This window comes from Ornithorhynchus anatinus, chromosome 3 (genome assembly GCF_004115215.2).
Source record: "Ornithorhynchus anatinus isolate Pmale09 chromosome 3, mOrnAna1.pri.v4, whole genome shotgun sequence".
Lineage (NCBI taxonomy): Eukaryota > Metazoa > Chordata > Mammalia > Monotremata > Ornithorhynchidae > Ornithorhynchus > Ornithorhynchus anatinus.
The window spans coordinates 26,437,402-26,459,911 of NC_041730.1; the positions used below are offsets into that span (position 1 = coordinate 26,437,402).

A 22,510-nucleotide genomic window follows, 5' to 3' on the forward strand; every position below is an offset into this window, starting at 1 on the left:
GTGGAAAAGGAAACTGAGACCCAAAGAATTGTGACTTCTCCAAGGCACCATCTGCCAAGTTCCTGGCATCCCACATCCTCTGTTTTGCTGTGGCTTGAAGAGGACTTGGTCAAATTTGGCTGGGGTTTTGGGATGCTTGGCAGGACTTCATGTATGCGTGATGTGATCAGCTGCCACTCACAGAGGATTCAAGTTTGCTAAGTTCTCCTCAGGCCATGTGCCATCTGCTCAGACACATCTCAGAGGGGATGAGGGAGGATTGGCTCTGACCACCTTCCTGAACTTGAACCTCATTTACCCATATCCCTTCCAGCCACAACCATCCTGATCCTGTGCTAGCCCAGCCCTGCCAAGCTGCCTGAATCCCAAGCAGAGCCAAGCTGAGCCAGTCTGAATCTCCTTGAGCTGGACATCTCTGAACCAGCTTTGTGAAAAGAAAGTATGTATCTGGTATGGAAGTAGGACCCATAAGTGTTTCCTGCACAGATTTAATGCAAAGGACCTCTTAAATCCCTTCCCCTTGATCACCTTATTAGACCGTGATTCTTTTCCCAGAGATATGCAAATTAACTTCCATTTCCCAGACACAATCAAATTTCGTTTAAATTCAGCCTGTGTAAATTCCCACTGCTGCTCCAATTTGTTGAGCTATTTTCATTTAGGTCTTGGACTGAATGACCTACATAATATTCCAGTGAAGTTGTTGGAAAATGAGCACCCTCAATCCCACAAATGACTCTACTCCCTAGCCCAATGGAGAGGAGATTCTTGAATGCTATTTCCATGAGAAAGTTACGTATATTTAGACACAGAGGAGAGAAAGCAATTCTCCCCACCGTTCCTGAACTTTCCTTCTTTCTCATATCTCAGTGAAGGGAAAAATCATCTGAAAGAGTCACCCAAATTATGAAAGCAATTTATCATGACACTGGGAGGAGAGTTCTTCACACAGATTAATTAATTCATTCAATTGTATTTATTCAGTGCTAACTATGTGCAGAGCACTGTACTAAGTGCTTGGAAAGCACACTTCAGCAGTGGAGACAATCCCTGCCCAATCCGAGCTTGCATGAGCAAAGGCCACTCATGCATCAATCAATAAATCAGTAATACAAATAAATAAATTGCAGGTATATACATAATTGCTGTGCGGCTGAGGGAGAGGTGAATAAAGCGTATAAATCCAAGTGTAAGGCTGATGTAGTAATGAGGAGGAGAAGGCCTTTTGAGGATATGTACTGTAATAGTAATTTGTATCAGTCAGTTGTATTTATTGAGAGCCTACTTACAGGAGATTGTACTAAGAGCTTGGGAAAGTACAATACAACAGTAAATGGACCCATTCTCTGCCCACAATGAGCTTGCACTCTAGGTGCCTGCCTCCCTATCTAGACTGTAAACTTGTGGGAAAAGTCTACCAATTTCTGTTGTACTGTGCGAAGAGCTTAGTACAGTGCTCTGCAGACAGTAAGCACTAAATAAATATGATCTTTCGTTAGTAAGCTCTTGAAGATGGGGAGAGAGATTGTCAGTTATGAAGTGGGAGGGAATTTCAGGCCAGAGGCAGGACAAAGAAAAGGGATCCCCCTTCTAGACTGTGAGTCCATTGTTGGGTAGGGGTTGTCTCTAATTGTGGCCAAATTGTACTTTCCAAGTGCTTAGTACAATATTCTCCACACAGTAAGTGCTCAATAACTCCCCACCTCAAAAACCTCCAGTGGTTGCCTCTCAACCTTCACATGAAACAAAAACTCCTCACTCTTGGCTTCAAAGCTCCCATCCCCTTGCTTCCTCCTACCTCACCTCCCTTGTCTCTTTCTACTGCCCACTCCATATGTTCCGCTCCTCTGCCGCTCATCTGTCCCACCATTGACCCCTGGCCCACGTCCTACCACTGCCTTGGAATGCCCTCCCTCCTCAACTCTGCCAAACTAACTCTCTTCCCCTCTTCAAAGCCCTACTGAGAGCTCACCTCCTCCAGGAGGCCTTCCCAGGCTGAGCCTCACTTTCCCTCTGCTCCTCCTCCCCTCCCCATTCCCCCTTATCCCCCCCTCTGTCCTTCTCCCTTCCCCTCCCCACAGCACTGTGCATATTTGTATGTATTATTACTCTATTTTGTTAATGGTGTGTCTATAATAATATCTGTTATTCTATTTATCTCGATGATATCTATGCCAGACTAATTGTTTTGTTCTGTTTTGCTTTACTGTCTGTCTCCCCTAGTTAAACTGTAAGCCTGTTATTGGGCAAGGGTTGTCTCTTTTGCCGAATTGTACATTCCAAGTGCTTAGTACAGTGCTCTTCACATAGTAAGTGCTCAATAAATATGATTGAATGAATGAGTGGATCCGCAGTGAAATAGATGAGATTGAGGTACAGTGAATAAATTGGTCTAGGAAAGTGAATGAAGTATATGGGCTGGGTTGTAGTAGGAAATCACAGTGGTAAGGTAGGAGGGGGAAGGGTGATTGAATGCTTTAAAGCCAGTGGTAAGGAGTTTCTTTTTGAAGGGGAGATGCATGGGCAACCACTTGAAGTTCTTGAGTTGGGAATCATTCATTCAACAGTATTTATTGAGCACTTACTATGTGCAGAGCACTGTACTAAGCACTTGGAATGTACAAATCGGTAACAGATAGAGACAGTCCCTGGTTTTGTAGAAAAATGGTCTGGGCAGCAGAGCAAAGTATGGACTGAAGTGGAAAGAGATAGAAGGCAGAGAGGTTAGCAAGGTGGCTGATGTAGTAATCAAGTGGGTTGGAATAGGTTCTTGGAATAATAATAATAATAATAATGATGGATTTAAGTGCTTACTACATGCCAAGTACTGTTCTAAGCACTGGGGTAGATACAAGGTAATCAGGTTGTCCCATGTGGGGCTCACAGTCTTAATCCCCATTTTAAAGATGAGTTAACTGAGACACAGAGACATTAATTAACTTACCCCAAGGCACACAGCTGACACGTGCGGAACCAGGATTAGAGCCCACGACCTCCCAAGCCCGTGCTCTTTCCATGAAGCCATGCTGCTTCTCTAATGTGCTATCGATTTGGTTGGAGTTGAAAGGATGGATTTTAGCAATGTTGTGAAGGTAGAACTAACAGGATTTGGTTCCAGATTGAATATGTGGGTTGAATGAGAGAGATGAGTCGAGCATAAAGCCAAGGTTACGGGCTTATGACAGGAAGGATAGAACTGCTGTCTGCTTTGATGGGGCAGAGCTTGGGTAGAAATCTAAAGAGTTCTGCTTTGTACATATAAAGTTTGAGGTGTCACCGGGTCATCCAAATAGATATGTCCTCTGTGCATAACTGGAGGGGAGCCATGCACACATTCTGGAAGATTCATAGGGAGCCCTCTCCCCAGCACTTCTGTCTCATCCCCAGGCAATCCTTCCACATCTTTGCTCATGCCTATAAGACACCTTACATCAGGAACAGTTGTCTGGTGTAGTGCTTAGGTTCCTGTGCACTTGAGGGAAATTATCTTCTCTCTCCCTTCTAATCCTTTGTATTTATTCCAGTGGTAATTACACTAAACCACTTTCCCACAGCTTTTCAAAGGCATAATATTAGCTTATACCTTATAAGGAATATAAGGCATACCTTATAACATATTTATCTCATTGGTTAGCTGAATCCTTGACACATTTTAAGTGCTTCATAAATATCATTGTTATTGTTACTAGAACCCAAATCTGGCAAAGATTCTGCTAAGGTGTTCCAGTGTTTACTTCAGGATATTTTTCTAGAATTATTTTCCTTCTCCTACTAAGACAGCCTCATTTTCACAAAATATATTCTATAAAAATATGAAATAGAACATCTTATAGGCCTTGCCAAGAAAATGCTCTTTAGACAGTCATACAGAATTTTTTTGATCTTATCTATAGCAGACTCTCTTTGCCAGACTGGGATTTGATCTGGCATTCTCCTGCCTAGAGGCAAGTGATGCATCAAGATCCTCAGCAAATCATGCTCAAGTGAAAGACTCCTCACACATAGGCTCTTCTCTCTCTGGCTCGTAAATATTATACCCAGGGGATTGAAATGGCATAAAATTCATTTTCCATATAGAGGACTGAGGTTTTTAGGTTACATATCCTTTGCTTCAGACTGCACTCTGGCTTGCTCTTAAAGTATGGGTTTAAATCTCTTTCTTATGTTAACCCTGTACATGGAAGCACTTGAATTTAATTGATTATTTTCTCATGATATTTTGACTTCTAATATAAATAGCAAAAGTAAAATAGATAGTCAACTGTTGTATTAGATGTAGAGTCATAGTGAAAGTAGGTTAGAAGGTGGAAGATTTTTAGTTTTAGTTTTATTCTTGTGTCCACATTCCACCATTAACCAAAGAACAGAGTTGAATTTCCAGAAACAATTTGGTTAAGGTAGGATGAATGAAATTGAATCCAAACATGAAGGCTATCATTTGGAAATCTGACTGATTTAGCATCTATATCAGTGTATTCAAAACTGGGGCAAGGCACTGTACTAGTACTGCTATAAATAAAAGAGGAGTGTAAGAAATATTTTGGTTCCTGAGGAACTCTGGGAGATAAGTAAAAATGAAATTAAAATTATCAAATGTGCATGAGGCGAAAGAATGAACACTATGAATTCAACAAAGAATACAATAGTAGGACAATGGACTATTAGTCTTGGAAGGCTTCATAGAGCAGGTGGGTTTTTGGGTAGGATTTTGGGGGAGGTATGGATATGATTTAGCAAGAAGAGAAGGGGAAACAGTTTAACATGGTTTGGAGGCAGGAAAGTAGGAATCAGGTTGGGGAGGTGAAATGATAGATTGTTCAGCACCGAAGGCATAAGATCATGTGGAATGGGAATGAGAGTAGCAGTTTATTTAGATTCATGAAAATAGTCAAAATGATTTTTTGATGCTTGTCTTCGGCTTTTCTTGTCTGCTAACAAAACTGTGGCACCAGTTTTCTTCTGATATTCCATCCCCAGCCTCTGCATGGTTGTCCTGCTTTCAAACAGCAAAATGGACAATGGGAATTGTTGGTATAAGAATATTCTCCCAATCACATACTTAATAGTAGTGATGGTATTTATTAGCAACCCACTGTACTAAGAAACTGGGGAAATAGAGTTTGGAAAACACATCATGTTCTCAGTCATATATAGGGCTTGCATTCTAATGGAGAAAGTGACATAGATATATTTCCCAGTTTAGAAATCTTAATAGATAATTGGTCAACTGATAATTTTTACATAAGACAGAGGATGGGCAATAGCAAAGGCTGACATGACTCAGGAATTGGAAATTGACTGGGGAAGGCATGCTGGAGAAGACACAATTTTAAGAGGGCTGTGAAGATGGGAAGAGCTGTGGTCCAGTGGTTTTGTGATTGTTGGGGAGGGAGTCCCATTCTTGGGGAGCAGAGTGGCAAAGGGGTGGAAGCGGGAGAGTCAGTGTGATACAATTCAGGCCATCTTTGAAGTAACAAAGAGAGAGTGAGCAGGAGAGTAGTGGGTGAAGAGATCTGATGTAAATGTTGGAGAATATTGATAGAGAGCCTTGAAGCCGGTCTTGAGAAGTCTTTGAAGTAGAGAGAAATAGAGAGCCAATGGACATTTTTGAGAATACGGGAGACACATGCTCAGTGCTTCAAGAGTATGATCTGCATAATACAGCTGAGGGCTGCAGGAGCCACAGTGACAGAGATTTTAAAGAGCCATATAATTAACCCTGAAAAATTCCAAGATATTATATATTTAAACTGATACTTGAATGCGTATCACCTATTCACTTCTGCATGTGATACCCATGCATGTGAGTAACTGTTGAAATGGCATGGCGATAATAACCTCTTCTCATGACTTCCAGAAGAGCCAAAGGAAAATCCTCTGGCCAACTTTCCGTTGAATTTAACTTCAGAAGAGTTTTAACCTCAGAATTTAATCGGGAGAAGCAACCATGGTCTATTGGAAAGATAACAGACTTGTACAGTAAGAGTACCTGGATTCTATCCCTGGCTTGCCACTTGTCTGTTGTGTGTTGGGAAAGTCACTTAACTTCTCAATACCTCATTTATCTCATCTGTAAAATGGAGATATGTGAAGGTCATATGGGTCATGGACTATGTCCAACCCGATTATCTTGTATCTACTGTAGTGCTTAGTACAGTATTGTATGCATAATAGGCACTTCACAAGTATCACTAAAAAAAAAGTGATACCCTTCTTTTCGCTCTGGAGAAAATAGATTTGTAAAATATATATAAATATATAAATATATTCCATTCCCCAGATCCCGAAGCTGTCTCTTACTTTTCTTTCCCCAATAATGTCCTCCTTTTTTTACTAATCAAAAATTAAAACTATCTACAAATGTCAGCATTGAAAGATTTTGCTTGCTCTTGCCATCTAGATTCATTCATTCATTCAATCATATTTATTGAGCTATTACTGTGTGCATAGCACTGTACTAAGTGCTTGTAAAGTACAATTCGGTAACAGAGAGAGACAATCCCTACCCAACAACAGGCTCACAATCGAGAAGGGAGAAGGGGGAGAACAGGGGGCCTGAAGAGGGAGTTAAATGTCCGGAACAGCTGACAGGGGTGATGGGCATGGGCGTCAATAAGGGAAGAAAAATAGTTTTGCCTGGCAGAGGAGAGGGCAGACTTAAGGCAGAAATTGATTTATTTAAAGTGAACAAGGTTGGCTTGGTGTTTAGACTTCCGCTAGCAGCGTACAGCAGCTCAAGTATAAGAGTGAAGGAGGTGGACAGTGGCAGTGATCGAGGACTGTGGGTTAGTGGTGGGAGAGCTACGGAGGGATAGGGGAATACGTGAGTTGAGCTGAGTAGATAGTGTGGAGTTGAGAGCATCAGTTTAGTCTGCAGTTACTTCTGGAGTATAAAAGTGAGAACCAGGAGTATCTTTTTCCTATCGCTCATTATGATAATGTATTTTAATTTTAGGTGAAAATGTTGCCATATCCTTCTGTGCGTTTTTTAAGTTCCTTCTGGAAGCACTTCAGTAATAATAAATAATAATAATAATAACAATGGTTGTGTTTGTTAAACTCTTACTATGTGCCAAGCACTGTTCTAAGCGCTGAGTAAATAGTTCAGAAAGAGATAACACTGAAGCAAATTCTGAAGCTTCAGCCCATGTACAACTGAAATAGGCAACAGCATATCACACAAATGTATATCTGTAACTCCTCTACTAATTGGCTTTTCATTTCAATAAGGAGTTTTATCAGACTTGTATTACACTATAAATGAAAAGTACACTTAAAAGTAAATATGATATAGAACTAAATCTTTACAGCTCGAGTGTTACACCAGGAAACAGGTTAGCACGGTGGGAACCATGGGCCATTCATGATCTTTCAGTCACACATACAAAGAAAGTATTTATCAGTGACATAATGATTAAATAGAATAGGAAATTTTAGACCTGGCCTCTTGCCTTCAATTCCTGCCTATCCTCAAAAGACCTCATTTCCTAAAGTAAGATATTCTGCTGGCAGGGGATGAAATGTATTTTTCACCAACCCTCCAATCCATTCTCTTAATTATGGATGGAATAAAGAGAAGACAATAAGGAGAATCAGTAGGATTTAATGTAATCTACAATCAAGGAACCAATTGTTATTTATTGAGCGCTTATTGTGTGCAGAGCACTGTACTAAGCTTTTAGGAGAACAATATAACACACATTCTCTGTCCACAACCAGCTTGCAATATAGAGGGAGAGACAGACATTAATATAAATTAACAAATTAAGATATAGACATAAATGTTAAGAGGCTAATGGTGAGAGTGAATGAACGGAGCAAATCAGGGCTATGCAGAAGGGAGTAGGATGAAAGGAAAGTGAAGGCCTCTTAGAGGAGATGAGCCTTCATTGGCTTTGAAGGTGGGAGAGTAGTATTGGTCTATCCGATATGAAGAGGGAGGGTGTGGCAGGAAAGAGTCAGAATATGGGTGGTCGGTCAGCGGCTAGTTAGATGAAATCGAGATGGGTTTAGAGGATTGAAGCTTGTGGGCTGGGTTGTAGTAAGAGAGCAGTGAAGCGAGATAGGAGCGGGCAAGGTGATTAAGTCCTTTAAAGCCGATGATAAGGACTTTTCTGTTTGTTGTGGAGGTGGATAGGCAACCACTAGAGCTGCTTGAGGAGTGGGGAAACATGGAATGAACTTTTTTTGGAAAAATGATCCAGACAGTAGAGTGAAGTATGGACTGGAGTAGGGAGAGACAGGTAGTAGAGACGTCATCAAGGAGGCTGATACAGTAATCAAAATGGAATTAGTGCTTGTATTAATGTTGTAACAGTTTAGATGGAAAGGAAAGGGTGGATTGTTATGAAATTGACCTGACAGGATTTAATGATAGATTGAATATGTGTATTTAACGAGATACATGAGCCAAGTTTATGGGCTTGTGAGTAGGAAGGATAATGGTGTTGTCTACAGTGATAGTAAAGTCAAGGAGAAGGCAGGGTCTGTGTGGAAAGATAAGGCGTTCTGTTTTGAAAATGTTAAGTTTGAGATGGCATCAGCACATCTAATTAGAGATGTCTTGAAGACAGGAGGAAATGCGAGAGGGAGAGAGATCAGGGCTGGAGATGTGGATTTGAAAATCAGCTGCATAGAGGTGGTAGTTGAATCCAGTCTACCAAGTCAGTCCTTCCAGGATATTTTGTAAAAAGTTATATGGAGCAGTAACAGTAATAAGCATGGAAATTCATTCATTATAAAGGTTCTTGTAGGTTCATGTCAGTATTAAATAGGATTTCCTTTGGAAAAGATTTTGAACTGGACTTAGAAAGGAGCTGAAGTAAACACCCTTCACATTTCCAGGCTTAGAATAAATACTTTTTGGACTCTGGGATATTTACAGAGGATCAGTGCAGTTTTGTGTCCCCCCATTTTTGTAATTTTGTTACCTTTGAAAAACATAGCATTCCAGCCTGCCGATTCATGAATCTCCGGGATCACATTTTCACCTATACTGTGGCCTTCCTGACTATCCTGAGTCCATATTAACGTCATATTTGTTGTAGCAAAATCAACAAAAGTCTAAAAAAATGGTAGAAGACCTTAAAGGCGGCCCCTTTATCATCTAATTTTTCTGGGTGCCGTGCAGTTAGCTGATCTCATCAAAGCTTGTCACTGGCCAGCAGGCTGAAGAGAAAGTAACTTTAAGTGCAACACACGATTTTCTACCCACATGAAGGATGTCCATTAATTGCTGACTGTAAGAGTTAAACATCTCTGCCTCTATGCTCTATTTCACTCTTAAGTATTGCACCCAGAAGGCTTGGAGCAAAGACGGCTAGGAAAACACTATTTAAATTTACATTGCTGAGGCAGCAGGCAAGGGGGAAAAATAAGAACTCATAGAGCTGGAGAAAAAGCAGAAAACAGAAAGGGCAAATGAACTCTGAAAGAGTTCATGACTCTGACCAAATGTGCTGAAAGCCACATTACCCCCTACATTAGCCCTGAGTCAGGAGAGCAAGTGAGAGTGATCAGTGACTGGACCATCATGTGGTATGATTCAAGAGCTGACTGTTCTGTGAAAAAGCATCCAAGTGGAAATGTTTTTCTCCCCCTCTAGACTGTAAGCTCGTTATGGGCAGGGAACATGTCTGCTAATTCTGTTTTATTATACTCTCCCAAACACTTAGAACAGTGCTCTGCACACAGCATGCATTCAATAAAAACCATTGATTTGATTGATTGGAAAAAGAAAGGAAAGTAAACTTTTTTTACCCCCTGATGAGTATATACTCCCCCAATACAAATGATCACTTTAGAAAGTGCAAAAGCATACAATGTTAAACAATTCAAGTCACAATAATTTCCAACAATCTGGAAAGTGGGGTTTATATGTGGTAAACTGGGTTTAATTTTCTTGATTTGGGTTGTCTTTTGGGTTTAAAGGTATCTAGTCTAGTAAGGAGAGTATGCAATGAACAGTAACAAACGATAGTGCCTGTGATGATATTTTAAATTTCAAGGTGGCACCCGGACTTGAGATGGCTCAAATATTTTGAAAATAATCAGATATTAATGAATTTAACAGTTCTAATTCTATTTCTCACAAAAGTTAAAACCACATCAGTTTAAATGGAAAGAGCCACGTGGTTGGTAGTATTTTAAAAACATATTGAGAATTTGACCGGTTTTGTATTGCTTTTAACTGTCATAGTTTCACTATATCTTTAAGCTCTTATTTGCCTAATAGGTCTGGAGTTCTAATGAGTTTACACATGGCATATATATCCTTGTCCAGCCAAACACGCAGTGCTTAGAACAGTGTTTGACACATAGTAAGCACTTAACAAATTCCATTATGACATAACTGACCTCCTGAACTGCTCTTTTAGAAGTAAGCAATTGGGATGAGTTGTACTGATGATGGTGGAAATATATGCCTTCCCTAGATCCCTTGAATCTGCCTGCAATAGCCAAATGAGGCACAACCTTGGTTTAAAGGTGGTTTAATGGTGGTCTTGGCTCAGAGCATTCTCTATTCTTGTAATAGTTGTTCTCGGGTTTTGATTCATAGTGAATCATGGAAAAACCACATAGCTTAGCATGATAATTTAAAAAATACTTTCATATCAGCCCGATCCCCTATCAGTATCTCCCACCCTAAAAGTAAATCAAAGTGGACATCTGTAATAAATAATTGATGGCTCTGGTTAATGTCCCTGAACTAATCACAGTGAGCTAGTTCCTTGAAGACCATTCCCCCAGATGGTCAACATTGGCAGATCATTTCCAGAGGTCACACCCAGGTATTAAAAAAGCCTCCTCTTCATTAGCTTTGCCAAGCCCTATGGTAGTCATTGTAAACTGATTTAACCCATCTAGTGTGAACTGGGGAGATTCAATTGAAAAGGGGAGGTCTTCTCTACATAGGTTGTCTAAGTTGACAACTTGAAGCCATTTCATTTGGTGTATTTTCACAAAGCCTGAAGCCTGAACCCTTCCGCTGTGACTGAGTAATTTATCAGGACTGTGCAATTCTTGAAAATGCATCATTTTCTATTTGGTATGGGAAATCCTTCCCTAAGGAATATATAGAGGAAACAGTGTTAGTGGAGGAGGAGATAAATGCAAAGGGGATCAATAAATGTCAACCAACGATCAAAAGAGGAGCATGGGGAACATCCAGATGAGTGAAAATTGAGGCATGAGGAAGGCTTTTACAGAGCTGCCCACACCTGCCAACATCAACAATGTTTGGCACTTTCCAGATCTCATCATGCAGACATATTATTTGGTCCTTTAACTCCTTAATTTTTTTTTTTACTCTTTATCTTCTTTGCTGCCTCCCAACCCTCTTAACAAGGCTGTAATCCTGAAGTCAAAAGTTTCCCACCTTTTTGAGGAGATTGTGATTTGAGAGGAAAAAATAGACACTTGAGCACACACTTCTCCTGATCAAAATAATAGTTATTTTCATGGGAACAAAATTTCTTTATCATCCCTAGATTTGCCTATGCATCTATAACTTGCTTTGTTTTCATTGGGTTAGATATCCCTAAATATACAGGGTATTCTCTGGGGTGGGGGGGCGGAAGCATAAAGTCTATTGAGACTGGTTAAGGCCCCAAATACATAGCCAAAGATGAGCACCACACCAACGTCTTTGCTCCTAAGGTAGTTGGATATTATTTTAGTTTCTCTGACAAGACAATTTGCTTCTTGGGTTAAAGACTCAATGTCGTCCCCTAGAATGTAATGTAATTCCTATCTTGTCTCGATGCTTCCTCTTGGTATCAAAGGGTCCAAAATTTCATAAAGGAACCATACATCAAGAAGCTAAATTTGAAGCCGACTTCACAGATATTTATAATATTCCCTACATAGCTGTTGCCTGCCAAATTGAGACAACCATTACTGAAAAGTATTCGTCAGCATGTATGCAGTGACTGTGGGGATCATTTTAAATAACTCATGACAAATTCTTGCAAGAGCTAGAAAATGTTTTCTTTTCAGAGTATTTCACCATGGTTGTATGTTTCTTGATGGAGTGGTAGATACTAATATCACACAACCCATCAACAAGCTCAGTAATAAAAATGCAGTCACAAGACTTTGTGAATTCTATAATGAATAGCATGCAGAATTCACTTCAAATTGATATGGTGCATATTCTTCCAGAGGGATGCTGGAAACACAGGATGTTCAAGTTTTGTTGCTAACAAACTAGTGCAAAGGAATTTCTCTAATGGCTTTGTGCCAATTTTCATTTTCTCCATTTGGCCATTTATTGAGATCAAGAAGGATTGTAATGTATTTGATCAATTTTTTAGATAGTAATGAAAATAACAATGATAATTGCTGTATTCGCTAAATGCTTACTATGTGCCAAGTGCTGTACTAAGTACTGGGGTAGAGGTAAGATAATCAGGTCCCACATGGGACTAAATAGGGAGAATAGGTATTGAATACCCACTTTGCAGATGAGGTAACTGAGTCTCAGAAAAGTGAAGTGAATTGCCCTGGGTCACATAGCACACAAGTGGTGGAGCTGGCATTAGAACCCACATCCTTCAGTTTCCCAGACCCTCGCTCTATCCGCTAGACCATGCTGCTTCATATATATAATTTGCTACTTAGTTATGGTATTTCTGAAGTGCTTATTATAAGCCAATCACTGTGCTAGAAGCTGAAGTAGATACAAACACACTCTATTTGTGAGCTATCAGTACTATCAAACCTTTGAAAAGTGGCACCCAAACCAGTAAGAAGACAGTTCCTATAGAATGAATAAACATCATGACATTCCCATTGGTCCCTACTGGAACAGGGAAACTAAGCTAAAAGAAACCTTTCAAAACATCTCTAGAATACGCACTTTCCTTTCCATCCAAACTGCTATCAACATTTGATCCAAGTACTTGTCATAGCCTGCCTTGACTACTGCATCAATCAGCTTCTTTGCTGACCTCCCTGTCACCTGTCACTTCCCACTCCAGTATGTACTTTACTCTTCTGACTAGATCATTTTCCTAAAGATCTGTTCTGTCCATATTTCTGTCCATAGAGAAGCAGCTTGTCCTAGTGGAAATAGCATTGGTCTGGGAGTTGGAAAAGATAGGTTCTAATCCTGTCTCTACCATTTAACTGCTATGTGACCTTGGACAAGTCACTTAATTTCTCTGTGCCTCCGTTCCCTTATCTGCAAAGTAGGGATTCAATACCTATTCCCCCTATTCCTCATGTGGAACCCAATTATCTTATCTCTACCCCAGCACTTAGTAGAGTGCTTGGCATGTATTAAGTGTTTAATTGATGATGATGATTATCTTATTATTTCCCCATTCTCACCATCCTCCAGTAGTTTCCCATTCACCTCTGTGTCACACAGAAGCTCCTTATCATCAGCTTTGAGGCAATCAATCATTCTCTCACTCTTTCCTTACCTCACTGATCTGTTACAACACAACGCACACACTTCACTACTCCCAAACCACCATAATCGATTTCAACACCCACCCCTTGCCCACATTATCCCTCTGGCCTGGAACTCCTTTCTCCTTCATATCCTACAGACCACTGCTCTCCTGCCTATGAAGTCTTCCTTAAATAATATTTCCTCCAAGAGACTTTCCCTGACTGCTTTCCTTTCCCCTACCCAACTCCCCCTCTGCATTGCCTATGCACTTGGATCAAATCTCCTTAGGGACTCAGTAATCACACTTCTCCTAGCCCCACAAAACTTATATACACAAACTTACATTCTATCACTTTCCCCATCTGAAGTGTATTTTGTTGTCTGACTCCTTGTCTGGACTGTGAGCTGCTTGAGGACAGGGATCGTATCTACCAACTCTACCATACTTTCCCAAGCATTTAGTCCAGTTTCTGCACATGGTAAGTGAACAATAAATATCATTGATTGATTGAGCTATGAACAGTTAATGACCATTCCTCTGAGTCCCCACGGGAAGCAGCGTGACTCAGTGGAAAAGAGCCCGGGCTTGGGAGTCAGAGGTCATGAGTTCGATTCCCAGCTCTGCCACTTGTCAGCTGTGTGAATGTGGGCAAGTCACTTAACTTCTCTGTGCCTCAGTTCCCTCATCTGTAAAATGGGGATGAAGATTGTGAGCCTCACGTGGGACAACCTGATTACCCTGTATCTACCCCAATGCTTAGAACAGTGCTCTGCACATAGTAAGTGCTTAACAAATGCCAACATTATTATTAATCCACCAAGCACCATGAAAATGGTGAGTTTAACAAGAAGATTTCATTAATGTTGGTTTGACAAAAGGGACTCAAAATAGCAAGGCAAATCGATCAGCACTGGAATGTGGTCAGACCAACACCAAAGCAAGGCTTACGGCAGTACAGCTTTGCTGGTTGCGATGTAAGAGGACAATAGACAATAGCAGCATACCCAAGCAGATGCTAAATTGTGAAATTCAAGGGGATCCCCAAGACAGGAATTAGATAAGTAATTTAAAAGTACAGTGAAACACAATCTCAAACAATATGTCAAAGCAGAGGACTGTCAGGAGACATTGATCATTTCAGTCACACTCTCATGCATGGATAGGATCTCAACATGAGTAGCAAGCGTCAAGTCTGAAAGCAAAGGACAGAGTGTATTATGTCTCTCTCTTTATGTTTGTATAGGTATTTCAGACTGCTGTTTAATCAATGAAACTAATCCTATAGTAATTATTCCAGGGTATGTCAGGGAGCTAAAGGACAAAGATGTCTGCATTATAGCTGTTGGTACTACTGACTTTAACAACTCTAATTCTAGATGGGTATTCACTGAGATGGAAAATGAATGGTGTAGTTTTTATTGTGTGGTTTGGTTTATTCCAACTTGTACTCCCTGTACAACTGCTTCAGTATTCAAGCTCCCCTCATGACCTAATCCTGTGGAGGACTTCCCATCATTCCTACCCTGACTGTCTGTTCTCCATATAGATCTACTCCCTTGGAGAAGGTGTTTGCTACCATGGCTTCAACTACCATCGCTACATGGTTGATTCCCAAATCTACACTTCCATCACATCTCTCTCCTTTTCTTTGGTCTTGCATTTCCTCCTGCCTTCAGGACACTTTTTTTGGATGTCCCATAGACATCTCAAACTTAACATGTCCCAAACAGAACTCACCATTGTCCCACCCAAACCCTGCTCTACCCCTAACTTTTGCACCACTGTAGTTAGCAACACTATCCTCCCTGTCTCACAAACCCATAACTTTGGCATTATCATAGTCATCTCCCATTTACCCAACATACTCAATCTATCCTGAAATTCTATCAGTTCTACCTTCACAACTTGGCTAAAATCTACCCCTTCATTCCATTCAAACTGCTATTATGCTGATCTGAGCACCTGTCCTAGCCCATACTGATCTCTGTTAGCCTCCTTGCTGACCTCTCTCCTTCCTGTCTCTCTCCACTTCAATCCATACCATTTTTATGTTATTTGTTAAATGCTTACTATATACCAAGCCTTGGGGTGGGTACAAGCTGATGTGGTTTGATAGAGTCCATAGTGGCTCATATTCTTAATGCTCATTTTACAGATGAGGTAACAGAGGCCCAGAGAAGTTAAGTGACTTACCCAAGGTCACACAAGCAGACTTGTGGAGCCAGAATTAGAATCCAAGTCCTGCTAACTCCCAGGCCTGTGATATATCCTGTAGGTCACACTGCTTCTGTGCCCCCATGCCTTTTCCTACCATACTTCCCTAATTTCCTACTACATCCGAGGCCACATACTTCAATTCTCTAATGCCGACCTACTCATTGTACTTATATCTAGACTATCTTGCCATCAACCCCTCTCCCATGCCCGGTCTCTGGCCTCTAACTCCATATCTAACAGACCCCCACATTCTCCACCTTCAAAGCCTTCTTAAAACCACATTTCCTCCAAGAGGCTTCACCTGAGTAAGCCCTCATTTCTCCTACTCTCTCTGCCTTCTGAGTTGCCCTTACATTTGGATTTGTATCCTTTATTAATAGTAATAATAATTATGATATTTAAGTGCTTACTATGTGCTGAGCATTATTCTAAGTGCTGGGATAGATATAGGGTAATCAGATTGTCTTACATGGAGCTCACTTATTTTAATCCCCATTTTTACAGATGCACAGAGAAGGCACTGAGAGAAGTTAAGTGACTTGCCCAAGGTCACACAGACAAGTGGCGGAGCCGGGATTAGAGCCTATGTCCTCTGACTTCTAAGTCTGTGCTCTTTCCACTAAGCCACGCTGCTTATTCATCTCAGCTTCAGCCCCATGACACTTATTTAAATATCCATAATTTATATTGATCTCTGCCTCCTGTTCTAGACTGTATGCTCATTGTGGGCAGGGAATGTGTCTACCAACTCTTTTATATTATTATATTTTAGTCTCCCATGTTCTTATAACAGTGAACTGCACACAATAAATGCTCAATAAATATGATTGACCTGGAAGTATCTTTAACATTTTCACCTGGACATATTGGGATGAGTATGGCTACTGAATTTGCTGAAATCTTACACTGGGTTTTAATTACTTTCATCAAATGTAGGCACTTCTTCCAGTACCAAGACATTCTAGAAATGGATAATTGAGAATCAGCATAAACTTAAAAGTGGGAGTCGTGGTTTGGAGGATGAAAATTCTTCCTGCACAAGAAACATACAAGGAAACTAAAAGAAATTAAGAAGTTTGATTCTCTGTTTAGTTATGAATTCCTCCTATCACAAATAGTGAAAAAATGATAGGGGCTGCACGGGAAGCAGCAAGGCATAGTGGATAGAGCATGGGCCTGGGATTCATAAGGTCATGGGTTTTAATCCTGGCTCCACCACTTATCTACTGTGTGACTTCGGGCAAGTCGCTTCACTTCTCTGGGCTTCAGTTACAGTCATCTGTAAAATGGAGATTGAGACTGTGAGCCCCATGTGGGACAGGGACTGTGCCCAACTTGATTTGCTTGTATCCACCCCAACAGTTAGAACAGTGCCTGGCCATAGTAAGAACTTAACAAATACCACAATTATCATTATAATTACTTAATGTGAAGCTAATTAGCATGGGATCACTTATGCAAAAGTTTTGTTCGTTCGAGTGAACATTTCATATCAGTATCAACAAGATTGAGCACCTTATATGTGCAGAATACCATACAAGCAGGGGCTTCAAGAGCAACCAGGAAGAATAAAACAAGTGAATCTGGGCCCAGGAAAAATTTATAAAATAATAATTTTGCAATATAACATTTTTTCCTAGCCTTAGAAATATTTAATTGATTTTTAATGCGGCATTCAGGAATTTCAGGTGATTGCTTCAACCAAACTTGAAATATGTTTGAATGTTATTCATTTTTAAATAAAATAACTTTGATTAATCGCTATGAGAATTTCAAAATGTCCCACACAATACCCTGAATTTAATATAAGTACAGACAATTAATTTGAAAAAAAGATTTATAAGGAATGCTATTTTTTGAAAATTAGATCTCATTTTCTCCTTTTATTTTCTGCAAGAATTAGAAAATGGTACCAGCAGAAATATGACAGTTTCTTATTGCTAAGTTCATTACAAACCTGTTTTTCTAAATAAAAATATTATTTGCCTGTCAGTTTGTGCCTTATCTTAAAGATTAAGACTGCTTTAATTAATATTTATACACTTTGCCTTAGGCTGATCCCACCCATCCCATTGGCCCATTTTCAGCTGAATTATTTTCTGTATTGTTGCATCATTTTCTATGATTTTATTTGTAAACCAGTGAACCTTTTTGTCTGCCACCATATGTCTACCAGTCTTTCATTTAGCTTTTATTGTGTTCAGTCTATTATCATTACTCTAGACTGTAAGTTAGCTGTGGGCTGGGAATATGTCTACCAATTCAGTAATCTTGTACTTTTCCAAGTGCTTAATATGGTGAGTGTTCTACCCACACTAAGTGCTCAATAAATGTGCACAGCATGGCATAGTGGATGGAGCATGGGCCTGGGAGTCAGAAGGTCATGGGTTCTAATGCTGGATCTGCCACTTGTCGGCTCTATGACCTTGGGCAAATCACTTCAATTCACTGTTCCTCAGTTACGTCATCTGTGAACTAGGGATTAAGACTGTGAGCCTCATGTAGGACAAGGACTGTGTCCGACCCAATTTGCTTGATTCCACCCCAGCGCTTAGTACAGTGCCTGACACATAGTCAACAAAATACCATGGTTATTTTCTTATCATTAGTATTGATTGATTCAGAGCACTGTTCTTGGCACTTGGGAGAATATAATAAAATACATAGACATGAACCTTGCTTACAAGGAACAAGCATGTAAACTCCCTGTGGACAGGGTATGTGTCACTTCATTATTCTGTACTTCCCAAGAGACTAGTACACCAAGCTAGTACCCATCAAAGGAGTGCTCAAATACTGCTATTGCTGTTTACAATTGTCTTCTGTAGCACACCACATTAGCAATTCGTAGTGATGTGAGTAATTTAATATATAGGGGCTAGCCTGAGTTGAATTCCTTGGGTAAATTCAGAGTACCCACTGCACACAGCTTATTTTCCTACAGAGAGGACCCGTAGCATTAATTTTGGATTTGTTTCTGGACAGGAGGATGTAGCATCTATGAAAAAGTAGGCGAAGAGGGATAAAAGTCATAATCCAGTTCTGTGAATTAAAGGTGCTGATTCTCCCCTCTGTGCCATCTATGCACTTTGATCTGTAATCTCTGGACATTTGGTATTCACCCCAACCACACAGCACCTACGTACATATCTTAATATTATATTTTATAAATTACTTCTTTATTCATATTCATATTTGTCTGCCCCTCTAGACTGTAAACTCGTTATGGGCAGAGATTGTGTCTGCTAATTCTGTTATATTGTACCCTCTCAAGAGCTTAGTATAGTGCTTTGCATATAGTAAGCACTCAAAAAATATAATTGATTAATTTTAGACTGATTTTTATTTGCTAATGGCAGGGAGGACTTTGTTATGGGTTATTAGCAATTAGTGAAATCATCTGTTTTCATTTTTACCACTTCCATTAATGGTAATATTATTCCTGTAATATTATTCCAGTGATTTCCTATGTAGAGTTGTGGCACTGCATTTTAGTTAATGGCCATTGAGAGGGAATGCATCTTTAAACTTTCAAGAATAATTCCTAGAAATCATGACATTGTATTTGCCTTAAGCTTGTCTTTGTCTCCTTTCCTATTGAAGACAGTTCATTAACTAAAGAAAAATTTTTCATGTGTGTTGAGATTTGGGATAAATGTCACTTCAAAAGCATCAGATGTTATCCATCTTGACTATTTGAATCATGATTGTTTATTGTAATGATTTCCTAGCCAGCTATACGTTACATGACTTATGCAATATTTTTTCCAAATCTTGATTTCTCAAAAAGCCTTATATAAAGCCCTCTTAGCCACAGGGAAGAAATTGCCATTTGCTCAGAGTGTAACTGGGTGGCTACCACAGTTGCCTAAAGACATTAGTTTAGAGGTGATGGAAACTCCTGTCATGGAAGATGTCTCAATTCTGATATTTTGGACTAAGAACCTGTTCAGAGGAATTATAGGGCTAGTGGCCTGAATAGCAGCATTCTCACACTCTTCTTCCATGCTAGCCATGGTCAGGGTTATGGCAGAAACATTATATGATTAGTTCTCCCCTTGGTATCCCAAATAGTTATAATTAGCTCCTCTAGCCGAAGAACATCCTTTATCCATAGCCTTTCTGCTGGTCACTTAGCTCGTCCCAGGGCTGGAAATGATATTAATCTATCAGTCAGTCATATTTACTATGTGCAGAGCACTGTACTAAGTGCTTGGGAGAGTACAGTACAATAGAGTTGGTGGACAGTTTCCTGACCATAACAAACTTGCAGTCTAGAAGGGGAGACCACCAGAATTAATATAAATAAATGAATTACAGATATACACATAAGTACCATGGGACAAGAGTGGTAAATAAAGGGAGCAAATCCAAGTGCAAGGGTGATGAAGTATGGAGTAGGAGAAGAGCAAATGAAGGCTTAGACAGGGAAGGTCTCATGGAGATGTGACTTGAATAAGGCTTTGTGAGAGTACTTGGCTGTTGAATGTGAAGAAGGAGGACATTCCAGGCCAGAAGTCGGATGTGGGGAAGAAGTTGGTGGTGAGACAGTTGAGATGGGGGTACAGTGAGTAGGTTGGCATTAGTAGGCTCAAGTGTGATGGTTGGGTAGTAGTAGGAAATTAGGTAGGAAGGGTAGGAGGGTGCATAGTGATTATTAAATGCTTATTCTGTGCTAAGCACTCTGATATAAGATAATCATACCAGACAGACAATCTCCATCTACACCATGCCCCTAGTCTAAAAGGGAGAGTGAATAAAATACCCATTGTATATCCTTTTGACAGATGAAGAAACTGAAACACAGAAAAATTAAAATTTGCCTAAAATCACACGGCAGCTAAGTGGTGGAACCAGGTCTATAGCCCAGGTTTCTCGACTCCCAACCCAATGCTCTTTCTCCTTAGTGAAGCTGCTTCCTTGTCTGTGTTCTGATATGGTCCTGACAACCCAGGGATAAATACTTATAAAGTTCATTTCATATGTGCATCTTGTCCCTTGCAGATAGCATGAGGAACTATCCAAATTGCCTTCAATTTCACAACTGATTATTGATCTCTTCTTTGATAATATGCCTTAGTAAGTGATCAATCAGGAGCTACTTAATGGACATCTATTATCCTGAACTCTTGGAAAACATACTAAAGAAATTAGCTATTAAATGTAACAAAATAAACATTCCACCTAATAAATATTCAGGAAAATAAAGTTGAAATTAATGATTTACAGATCTGACTGATTGAATGACTTGGGTTGCAAAATTCGACATGTTGCTCAGGGAACGCTTTTTGGAGGAAGTGGTCAATGAACTCTATTTCAACTCCCCCTTATCAGACTGTGAGCTCGTTGTGGACAGGGAATATATCTGTTCATTGTTGTACTGTTCTTTCCCAAGTGCTCAGTACAGTGCTCCACATACATTAAGCGCTCAATAAATATGATTGAATGAATGAATACTTAATGCTCTTAAAATTTTCAAGGTTAAAAGGACTTCAGCTAATCTAGCTCTCTTTGAGGTGGTCATGTCCTTTCCCTGCAGGCTGCTCTGTCTTTCTTCTTGGTGATTTAGAAGTCTTATTTTCTTTCCCAAACCAAGAAAGATCTAAAAGAGATTGTCTAATTCCAGCTCTTCCACTTGTGTGCTGGGTGCCCTTGGACAAGACACTTCTTTGTGCCACAGTTTCCTCATCTGTAAAATGGAGATTAAATCCTATTCTCAGAATCAGGATCAGGATCAGGATTCTAAGTCTCAGGATCATGGTATCCGTGCTTATCATTTCAAAAAGAGAAAGAAAAATGGCCCTATTCATTCACTGCCTTCCAATTATGTTATTACAAGACTGTTCCTTATAGCTTATTTTGAGGTTTGTTAAAAAAAAAAATTACTCAAGCAGTAAAGGTTCTAATTAGAATGGCTCTTCAATCAATTCATTCAATTATATTTACTGAGTGCTTACTGTGTGCAGAGCACTGTACTAAGCCCTTGGAAAGTACAATTCAGCAACAAATCAAGACAATCCCTGCCCACAGTGGGCTCACAGTCTAAAAGCGGGTAGACAGACATCAAGACAAGTAAACAGGCAAGTTGTCATAGTCCCTTTGAATTCTACATCATAATTGATAGTGAATCACTGGCTTTGGTGTGTAACATTTCAGGAAATTCGATTATGAAAGGAGTCAGAGAGAGAAGCAAACTTGTGAAGAGTGACAGTACCATTCTGGTAGAGGCACAATAGCCCCTAACAAATAGAATCTTAGCAAATTTTTTACAGCTCTCTCTGACTCTTTGTTATGCTACAAGATACTCCCTTGTGCCCTTATGGAAGGCAATAGCAGTTTCTGTTCTTTGATGAGAGCTGTATTCACAACAAATAGGGCCCTTTTTAACAGATTAATGATGTAATTCGCTGTGGTTCTTTTAAACACCAACAATAATGGATCTGATCCCCCCAGTAAAATTGAAGGAAGCTGCTCATTTGAGGTGATGCATGAATTGCTTTTAGATCGTAATTGTACCATCCAATATGTTCCATAAATATATGAAATTCTAGTCTCCTGTAAGAGTTAATGGGCTTTTCTAAATGAGAAATCCCCACAATTCCAAGAGTTTTACTTATACCAAAAGTAAAATAACTGTGACAAATCATCTGGCATCCCCGCCACCTGCATTAAGGATGTAAGTCTGCTTGCACTTGCCCTCATTCTCTCCTGCTTCACTGGTCCATACCAATAATTCTCCTTTTCCTCCACCATTGCAGATCTGGTGACCCAAATTCCAATGTCCTGAATTCATAAAGCATTTTCCTCTATTGGTACCACTTTAAAAACAAAACAAAACAAAAAACTACAACAATAAAAAAACCTTTTAGACAAGGCTGATCCCTTCCCTAGGC

The 22,510-nt window shown here is 39.8% G+C and overlaps 1 protein-coding gene across 2 annotated transcripts in view; it reads left to right on the forward strand.

Moving 5' to 3' along the window:
• LRRC4C (leucine rich repeat containing 4C) overlaps positions 1-22,510 on the forward strand; it is a 979,945-nt gene that overhangs the window by 422,155 nt on the left and 535,280 nt on the right. The gene's annotated exons all lie outside the window — the stretch shown is intronic.